This window comes from Podarcis gaigeae (assembly GCF_964106915.1).
Source record: "Podarcis gaigeae genome assembly, chromosome: 13".
Classification (NCBI taxonomy): domain Eukaryota; kingdom Metazoa; phylum Chordata; class Lepidosauria; order Squamata; family Lacertidae; genus Podarcis; species Podarcis gaigeae.
The window spans coordinates 12898450-12908897 of record NC_139689.1 but is presented as its reverse complement, the minus strand read 5'-3'; positions in this window follow the sequence as shown (position 1 = coordinate 12908897).

Genomic DNA, 10448 nt, shown 5'->3' with positions numbered 1-10448 from the left:
GGTGTCCTCTGGCCTTGCTTTGGACTTTGGTTGATCACCTGTCTTGGGATGGGGACTGGGTAGGAATTTTTCCATTTGGCAGATTTGCACTAGCTTTTTGGTTTTCTCCTACCTCTTAGCAATCATCACAACTTTGTAATGTTTGGCGGTTAGGCATTGGCTTATTGATGAATGGGGGAAGGGATGTTGGCCATCGCCTGCCCCTCCATCGTCCAAGGTTATTCCATTAAAGGAATCCAGAGCCTGGATCCTGTCTGAAGTCCGGTTGAGGGGCTAGGGCCATGCCAGGCCTCTGGGAACCCCAGGGGAGATGCAGGGCTTCCTCTTTGGGTGGTTTAACCTTACTGACTTCCTGCAAAGGGGGAAGGAGTCCGATATAGTCTTTTGTCAATGTCTAAGCCAATACCACTCACATTTGGTGTAATAAATAAAGTTGTGGCCCAAATTTTGCCCATTAACCTTAAATCAAAATTCTGCGTCAGTGTGAATTTCTTTATTCTAATGGGGAATGGCTTGAGGGTCTTGACACACAAATATGAATTAAGCATAGAAGAAGTATGTCTCTCAGCTGTTTTTATCTGATCTGATTGCATCCAGATTTAGTCATGCTAACAGTTATGAATATTGAGAAAGGACTTTGTTGCTATGATTTCAATGGCTATCTTATTTCTTTCCCCACTTTTCCTTCACTTCAAAGTTTCTAAAAATGTATATAACAAACAATCCTTATATTCTCTCATCCCCAATAAATATCCCAATGTAAGTAATGCAGTCAAACATAACTGTTTTAAATTGTTTGGAAATGATTATATCAGTTTGGTATCTTCTACTCTCCATCTTAACAGATTGTCTCAGAATCACGCATGTTTAGCTGATGATGAAAAGGCAATATTGTCCTTTCCAGTGTACCATATTTAAATTAACATGTACCATACATGTTTGGACTTTGTGTTCCTGAAAATTCTAAGATGCTTTTGTAGTTTCTCCCTAAGGGCAATATTCCATATTTTATCCCACTATGCTTCTAGAGCAAAGTTAGTAGCTGTTTTCTAATGTTGTGTTATATTTCTAGTTGCAGACAGGGAAAAGAATAGCAATTCCTTATACAGTACATTATTATGATAATCTATATACAGATTTAATAAATCTCTCATCATTCCTTTACATCCTCATGAATTGCTCACATTTTCCCCACCAATTTAGCTCAACTATTTTGTGAGAAGCGCCTCTTTTAACAACAGTGCTGGGGAAAAAGTTTCTTTCAATGAATATGGAGAGATAGAGGCTGTATTTGATATCATCAATTGGGTCACATTCCCCAACCAGTCTTTTCATAGAGTCAAAGTTGGGAAAGTTGAGCCCATGGCTCCCCAAGAAGAAGTGTTCAGTATTCGTGAAAAAGGCCTTGTGTGGCCCAGCAGGTTTAACCAGGTAAGGTCCATTCATATAGTGGGGTCTATTTACCAGTCACTTCCACTGTGCTTCACAGTTCAGATACTGGCATTGTTCTGTTTACCCGTGGGTTTAGGGTACACATGGGGACATATGTGTAGTGGTCTTCTCTATGTGACAAGTAGGTTATGTCACCCATTCTTTTAACCAAAGAAGATCTTCCTCTTGGAAACCTTTGAAGCTATATGAATAAATTTGACTTCAAACATGGTAATTTAGTGTGCTTTTATCAAGGATAGAATTATATATAATACAATGCAAAGCATGTTCTCCTTCATGGAGAGCACGTGTTGCGGTGGGGTCTAACAGGACATCCCCTCTTGGTTACTGGGCGGGACCGTTTGTATGGCCATGACTGTGATTGGGCCAATTTGGGTTGTTGGGGAGATTTTGATTCTACTATTTAGAGGGTAGGCCCGAAGGTTATATATTCTTGGTACACAGCTTTTGTCAGACTCTTTTGCTGCATGCACCGGATCACCCGCCCCCCCCACCCTAATTTAGGGCTGTTGAATTTGACATTGCTATGCCTGTCATGGTGTCGTCTGCTTTTGGGGCAGGAGTCTGGTAGGAATTTTGTCCATTTGGCAGATTGGCTGGTGCCATTTGGTTTTTGCGGTTAAAATTGGTTAAAATTTGGTTGGTGGAGGGGTAAGGGTTGGCTGTGCCTGTCCCTCCAATGCCGCTGCTGCAAGGGAATTCTGTTAAAGGAATCCAGGGGTTTGCCATACTTTTGTCCGTATCCCTGGAAAGGGGCTAGGGCCTTGCAAGCCCCTGGGAGCATGCGGGGAGGGGTTGACGGTATGGTGCCCAGCCCCATTCTTTCCCCAATATTGTTTTCCCTTACTGGCTTTCGCTGGAATCCGGAAGTCAGTTCTGTCCCGGGGCGGGGACAGATAGTCGTAACCAATGCTTAAGCAACCACTCACATGTATTTTAATAAAGTTGTGGCCAAAATTATGCCAAAAAATCTTAAACAAAAGTTTCTGTGTGAATTGTGATTTATTTAGGGGGGTGGCTTGACACACAACTTACTGTCAATGTGTTTCAAAAAACAAGTTGCTGCACAGAGTTCCATTTTTTATGATATGTGCAAAAGTTAACATCCAGAGTGGCTGGGCCAACCCAGTCTGATGGGCAGGAAACAAATAGTATTATTTGTTATTGTTGTTGTTGTTGTTGTTGTTGTTGTTGTTCTTCTTCTTCTTCTTCTTCTTCTTCTTCTTCTTCTTCTTCTTCTTCTTCTTCTTCTTCTTCTTCTTCTTTATCTTCCTGCTGCTGCTGCTGCTGCTGTTCTTCACAGTGTTAGCAGTGGCTCCAGACATTCCAGAGATATTGTCATTATTCCAAGTATATTGCCATGGTGGAATTCTAAAATAAACCCAATGTATTTCCACATGGGCTGCAGAATGAGATTAGATGCAAGGACTGGAATTCAAAGTGCTCCTCATATTTTTAAATAGTCATTAGTGTCTGCAATGAGATGAGATCTAATTCTATTTAGCTGTTTCAATGTCATCTCCAGTTGTGAATATTAGCCATTGGAGTGAGACTTTAGATAATAATATGGTGAAGTGAAGGAGTGCAGAACTGACCAACCAAAGGATAATGAACTGTGATAATGAAATGCTGGTCTTTAATAGCTTTCTGGCTCCTAACCTTCATTGGCTGGCTGTATGAGATAGCTAGCTCAGCAGATATCATAATACAGAACACTGTTGATATGCAATTTTCCAAAGGAGAAACCATGATCCTCTTTCATTTGTGGACAGGCACAGCCAATATCTATTTGTAATGACCATTGCCATTTGGGATATCATAAGGCAAAGAAGGAAGGAGAGCCATTTTGCTGCTATGATTGCCTCCCATGTCCGGAAGGAAAGATTTCCAACCAGACGGGTAAGGAAAGTTATGTTTGTCGGAAATGTTCGAAATTTAAGGATGATTGGGGCTGCTGATATGGGGGTTTGGAGGAATAATAGGAATCTCAGCACTCAGAGTTCAAACACCAGGTGGAGATATACAAGCCTGCTTGGAAGAAGCACTAGGCTTGCAGCAGCAACAGCACCCCCCCCCAATGAATACAAGGCGTGCTAAATGGCTATGGGATGGAGACTGATGTGTTGTGGCAGAAAAGAATATATGATAAGAGAGGTAGTGCAATGGAAAATACTGAACAGTGGGATTCCAACACTGCAAAATTTTGTTACAGATCTCAGTGCTCTCCTAGTCAACACCACGATTCAATTAACACCACGGTAGAACTAATACCAATCCTAATAATTTATTGAAACTTGCTGGAGGCAGTGATGCTGAGAGATTTGGAAGAATTAAATATCTGTAGATTCTGGTAGAAAATTATTTAAAGAACATTTCTTGGATAAAGGTGCAGATTAGAACATCTATATTGATTGGATCTGACCCTTAACCTAAATGTTGTTCAGCACAGTTCTCAGCAATCTAAATCCAGCTTCACATACATTCAAATATGTATTATAGCTGGAATATCCAGATTAATGCAGAAATAAAAATGGAGGAAATGATTGTTAAAACACGCATTCAGAATTAACATAAAGAGGAAATAAACATGTTCCAGATCCTTTCCAGTTGGTATTATTTGTGAGGTGATACTACTGGGTTTCCAAGGACATGTGTGGCCCATGGAAAATCTCTACACAACTTGTTAGTGTGATTACATGAGGAGACTGTAAACTTGCATTTCTTATATCAGCATGACAACTTTCATTCTAACTATATTTCTACATTTTTGTAATTCACATAAATGCTGTATAGAAATCTGGCTTCTCTTTTTCAGACATGGGTGAATGCTTTCAGTGCCCACAAGATCATTACCGAAACACGGAAAAAGATTCATGCATTCCAAAAGATATAAGTTTCTTGTCTTATGGAGAACCACTGGGGATCTCTTTGGCCTGTTTTGCTCTCTCTTTTGCTTTCATCACAGGGTTGGTGCTTTGGATCTTCATTAAGCACCGGGACACTCCCATAGTCAAAGCCAACAACCGCAACCTCTCCTACACTCTCCTCATCTCCCTCTTGCTTTCTTTCCTCTGTACTCTTCTATTCATTGGTCGACCTGAGAAAGTGACCTGTCTCCTTCGACAAACTGCTTTTGGCATCATCTTTTCAGTGGCAGTTTCTTCTGTGTTGACAAAGACAATCATTGTGGTCCTTGCTTTCATGGTCACCAAACCAGGGTCCAGCATGAGGAAATGGGTGGGGAAACAACAGGCCGTTTCCATTGTTCTTTCCTGCTCCCTGATTCAAGCTGCTCTCTGTACTGTGTGGCTGGCAACTTCTCCCCCATTCCCAGATTTAGACACACACTCAATGAATAAAGAAATTGTTCTGCAGTGTAATGAAGGGTCTGTCACCATGTTCTACTGTGTCTTGGGGTTTATGGGCTTGCTGGCCACTGTCAGCTTCTCTGTAGCCTTCCTAGCCAGGAAATTACCTGACAGTTTTAATGAAGCCAAGTTTATCACCTTCAGCATGTTGGTTTTTTGCAGTGTGTGGCTTTCATTTGTTCCAAGCTATCTGAGCACAAAAGGAAAATTCATGGTGGCTGTGGAGATCTTCTCCATCTTGGCCTCCAGTGCTGGGTTACTGGGTTGTATCTTTTCCCCAAAATGTTATATTATTGTTCTGAGGCCGGAATTGAACAGCAGGGAGCAGCTAAAAAGAACAAGTTAATTATGCACCTGAAATTCTGTGACCCACATCCCCCATGTGAAAGCAACAAGACTTCTCCTAGAAATAAGTAATTTGTTTGACTGGGATTTATTTGAGAATCATCATCTCAGATTTTACCTGGCAATGTTCCCTCTGATACTGTTTTCTTCTTTATTCCTCAATACTGTGGCTTTAATGTAGGAATAACTTTATTTAAATATGTGATGGGTTGCTGTTGTCATTTTTAACTTGGCCTCACCAAACGGAATATTGAATGATAAGATGGCAGATTTTTTGTAGACATACTGCTATTTTTTCCTGCCACCTCTATGGAAGTTCTTCATGAAGTTTGTGGAAATTTGTTGGGCTAGATCAATTGGAATTACAAGAAGAACACTCTCTGGGAATTGAGGGTAGCTGAACAAACCACAGCTTTGAAATATCTTCCACCTTTTTAATAGTAGTTCTTTTTCTCAGTCACAGATTTTTTGTAAAAACAAAAAAAATTCCTTCCAGTAGCACCTTAAAGACCAACTAAGTCAGTTCTTGGTATGAGCTTTCGTGTGCATGCACACTTCTTCAGATACACAGTTGTTGAATTTTGCAATCAGAACAATGAATGTATATTTTAAATGCATTTATTTGTTTGTTTGTTTTGTTTGCTTATATAAAAAGAACTGATTCATTGCACTACCCAAAGGCCATGACATCCTCTGAAACATCAGTAGTCATGAAATAAATAGTAAAACCACAGCCAAATCTACTAAAATCCTTTGGTACATAGAATAAAAGATAGTCCTCATATAAAATGTTCTTCCCCCCTAAGCATCCTTGCTGCCAAGGAACAGAGAGCTACTTTATAAGTTACAAAGCCATTGGCATTGTTCAGCAGCCATGTCAACTTTTTTTCATTGAGCTTTATTACTTCTGTTGAAATCTGCAATTTAATACAATGAATAGTATATATATATTTTTCATACGTACAGCCGGTTACGTCTTGTGTGTTTATTAAATATTCTCTGGACAGCAGCATGAAGTTTGATATTAATGTTCAGCTTGCATGATTCTGCACAATATTGAAAAAATAAATATGCTTAGTAGAGCAATTGAAACCCATGGACCTAAATTAGTTATTAACTATTCATTATTTTCAATGGGCGTGTTCTAAGCATGATTAACTTTGGATACAAGAACATGTGTTTACTTGCTAAGAGGGAAAGCAACAATGCAGCACAGAGACTTGACAATGAAGTAAGTAAAATCAGTCTAACTTAGCTAATAAGTTACATGCACAATTTCTTGCTGTTCCGAGAGAGGACATATTTCCAGGAAGACAAGATTGAGAATGAACCCTCTCATAATTATGGGAATCTAAAACCAGTAAAAGTCAGACTTTCAAAAGTGGTGTTGGATTATTGTTTGGTGCAGTCAGGATTTATTTCAATTATGAGGTTTAAAGTGTGACGGGGAGCTCTTTTCAAAAGGGCTATCAAATAGCCTAACATTGCTCTTTGAACCTATACTTTTCAGCATTTCAAGGAGCCAAATTGGTGGGGGTGGGGTGGGGTGGAATTGCTTTCATTGAAACCACTGCCAGATAGAGATTTGTTTCTTCTATTTCAACAGCAATTTTAATGGAAACGACTTCTCCCCGCCTGGGAGAAAGGTGCACTCTCATGGTCCATCTCAAGCAAATCAGGAGTTTGCTTTAGCTCCCAATTGTATATTATAAGCCACATCAGTTCCCACTGTACACACCACACCACATATGGCATCAGGTGTGGGGTGGGTGGGCATGATTTGGAGAAAATGGTCAAACCCTGTTCCTTTAATGAGGCACATTTGGCCTTCAGGCTGGATGTTCACCCCATATGTTTTAAGTCTTTTTTCTGCGAAGATTTTTCTTGCTGTGGGTTATTACAAGTCTTTGGGTCTATTAAGTGAAGAGATAGGTTTTGCTGAGATGTGGTAAATATGTTTTGTGGGTGTAATAACTGTAATTATAAATAGGTGTGTGTGTCCCTTTAATTATCACATTAACTATGGTTGGTCATTAATTACTACTGCTCAAAATATCAGCTCAGCCATAATCAATGCAGTTTTCTCTCAAGACCTAACAGAATTGCATCAAGCAGCAGCAAAAATATGAACCAAGACCTATAAATGCTTATAATAATCACTGCACCATTCAGAACTGGGGCTAGGAATAGTCAGGACTCTGCCAGTCTAATCAGTGATAATTTTAAACAAAGAACTGGTTCTCCATTCAAGTCAGGTTGTGCAATTCAGCAAATTGAAGGATAATGTGGGGAAAGCTGAACTGGTGTACAGAAGGAACTGTTTCACGCAAAATCATGGGATTTGTGATATTGGTATTACTGCTTCTGCCTCAGGTGTCAAGCAAGATTCCAATTATTAAATGCAGACTCTGTGACCCTCTTCCTATTCTTCACAAGCATTACCAGCCAGGAGACGCTATAATTGCAGGCATTATGTCTCAGATCTCTATAATTTTCAAACCGATAACCTTCAAAAACCGTCCTTCTATTGACCTCTTTGAAGAAACTCTGTAAGACCTTAAATATATAAAAAATTAACTAATTTTACTATTGCATGTGATATATTCTTCTTCAGGAGTTCCACCGTGAACGTTGAAAAATATCTTCCTTGATAAAAAAATAAATGGGAAATTTCTACAGAGGGCCCTCGCAGCCAAAATGTGGTGTGGGATAATAATATACTGTTTGGTTGGAATGGCTAAAAGGTGGGTTGGTTGCCAAAAGGAATGGTGCAAGCTATAGTGTTGAAGGCAGCACCAGTAGGAACCTTATCTCATGCCCCTGTATGAGATTCTGAAGCTATACCTAAATCATGAACATGCAAATGAGAGAGCACCTCTTCTCCTTATTTCACTATTCAACAATGAGATTTCCCATATTATAAACTGTTGCAGCCTAAAATGTATATCCTACCCAAGAAGCTCTGTGAAAAAATAAACTGGAATGTCACTTAAAAGAGAAGATAAAATAGGGATTGTCAAAGTGCAACATAAATGTATGAAATGTGAGAAGTTGTGATAAATATGGAAATTGTCAGATAGGCTGATGGAAGTCAAAAAGAATGTATAAGTCAAATTGGATGTTTAATTATAAATGGATTGGTTATTGGAAATTTGAATAAAAATTAATTTCAAAAAAAAAATGTATATCCTACCCTTCTTCCTCCAAGGGCGACAAGGCTGGCTAGCAACATTCAATCAAATAAAAGGAAAATGTGATCATTAAACTCCACTGTCTAAGGACTTTTGGCGTTAAAGTAACTGGAGCCTATGGTTGGTTTTGCTATTGTTGGAGAGATTAAGGGGGATAGTACAATAGCAGGGTGAATTTATGGTTGAAAGCATTCTAATTTCTAACTATGGGGGGGGGGGGAGTCAGGGAATTTCCAATATCAGCCAGCCCCTACTACAAAAAGAATGAGAAGATGCGATCTCGCATAGGATTCTGATTTATCAAATAATTTTTCATATAACTATGTTAATTCTGGAACTGTATGGAATACCCATTAAATGAACTCTCTGCCCCTCCCCAATATCTGCTATTTTCTTCCTCTTATAAAAATCCTACAGCACCTAACAATATCTATTTCCTTCCAAAAGTATGAACAAATGCAAACATCTCCAAATTGCTTCCGATCATGACCAAGGAAAGAAACTGCCTGGGGGAATTTCGGGAGGGAGAGCGACACCATTGAGAAAAGCCCTCTAGGAGCATAGGATGCTAGTCCACCTAGCTAAATACTGTCTACACATTGTCTGACAGTTGGCTTCCCAGGGTTTCAGATAGCAGGGACTTGGAGCCTTGTTGGGTGATGCTGGAGATTGAACCTGCAACCTTCTGCTTACAAGACAGATGTTCTATAACTAAGCTACAGCATTTCTATCTCATGCTTTCCCAATATTCTTGAATTCCAGAGGGTCTCTCCACTCAGTGGTAAAGGATTAGTTGGCCAATATGGATAATGGTACAAGTGCTTTGGTCTGATGCAAATGCACATAACATGTTTCTCTCATTTCAGGGTTATGACTCAGATCTACCAGCACATCCTGGTCTTGGTATTTTCTGTAAAGGAGATCAATGAAAATCCACACATCCTACCCAATGCCACCCTGGGCTTCCATATCTACAATAGCTATTTCAATCCAAGATGGACCTATCAGGCCTCTTTGGAACTCTTCTCTACACAGGGCAGATTTGTCCCTAACTACAAATGTCATCCTCAGAACAATCCAGTAGCAGTCATTGGAGGACCTAACTCTAAAGTCTGTCTCTACATGGCAGATACCTTGTGCATATACAAGATTCCACAGGTAAGGTGTATGCATGGAACATAGGGTTTAATATGTCCTTAAGGTCAAATGCTTAAAGAGAAAAATAACCATCATATTTCAAAGGAAATCAATGGGGTTTTTTCCTTCAGAATACTGAACAAAAATGAAAATAGGTTACTCACAGCTTTTACTGGGCATTATTTGATACAGCGTACTCTGCAACCCCCAGACAGCATCAGTTACCCTGAGCATCAATACAGCCTCCTTTGATCACCCCGTGATACAGGTTAATACACATCTGCCAGCAAAAAATATTGTCCTTCCTATGGTCGGGGGTGAGTGGGTGGTAGGGATTTTTGTTCCAGTTCGCGTTAAAAGCTAAATCTACTTAATCTGTATTTCCCAAAATAATATGTGATATTAAACACAGCCATCCTTTGAAATTCACTCTTCTCTAAATTTTGAAACGCCGTTCTCCAGCTACATAATGTGTGCATAATTATATCTGCCTCAGGACAAATTCTCATTAACATACTAATGGAATTTAACAGGGATTTCTTTAAAATTAAAATAGGAAACTAATGTGGAGAACTGGAACAACAAAATACTGAAAGAAAATGAAATTGACAGATTCATCCATCCATAGTTTCTACTTGGTCAAGCCAAGACGTTCTTTTTCTGGCATCTATAACTCAGCACTTGCTGTTGAATGTATGAAGAAGGAAAAAACTAACTTTTAAGACCTTGCAGCATTTCCTGGTAAATAAACCCTGAATGAGTTTTACTTCCCTATCAGACTCAAAACAGTCTCCATGCCAGGAGAGCACCTCTTTTGGCACTTTAGTTCCTTCTTTGGCATCTCCATGGATACCTTGCCAGACTGGGGTCTGTTAAGCATGGCCAGTCAATATACCTTACCATGGACAAAGCCGGATGCTCAAGGTCCTTCTAGGAATTTTGCTTTCTGCTCATT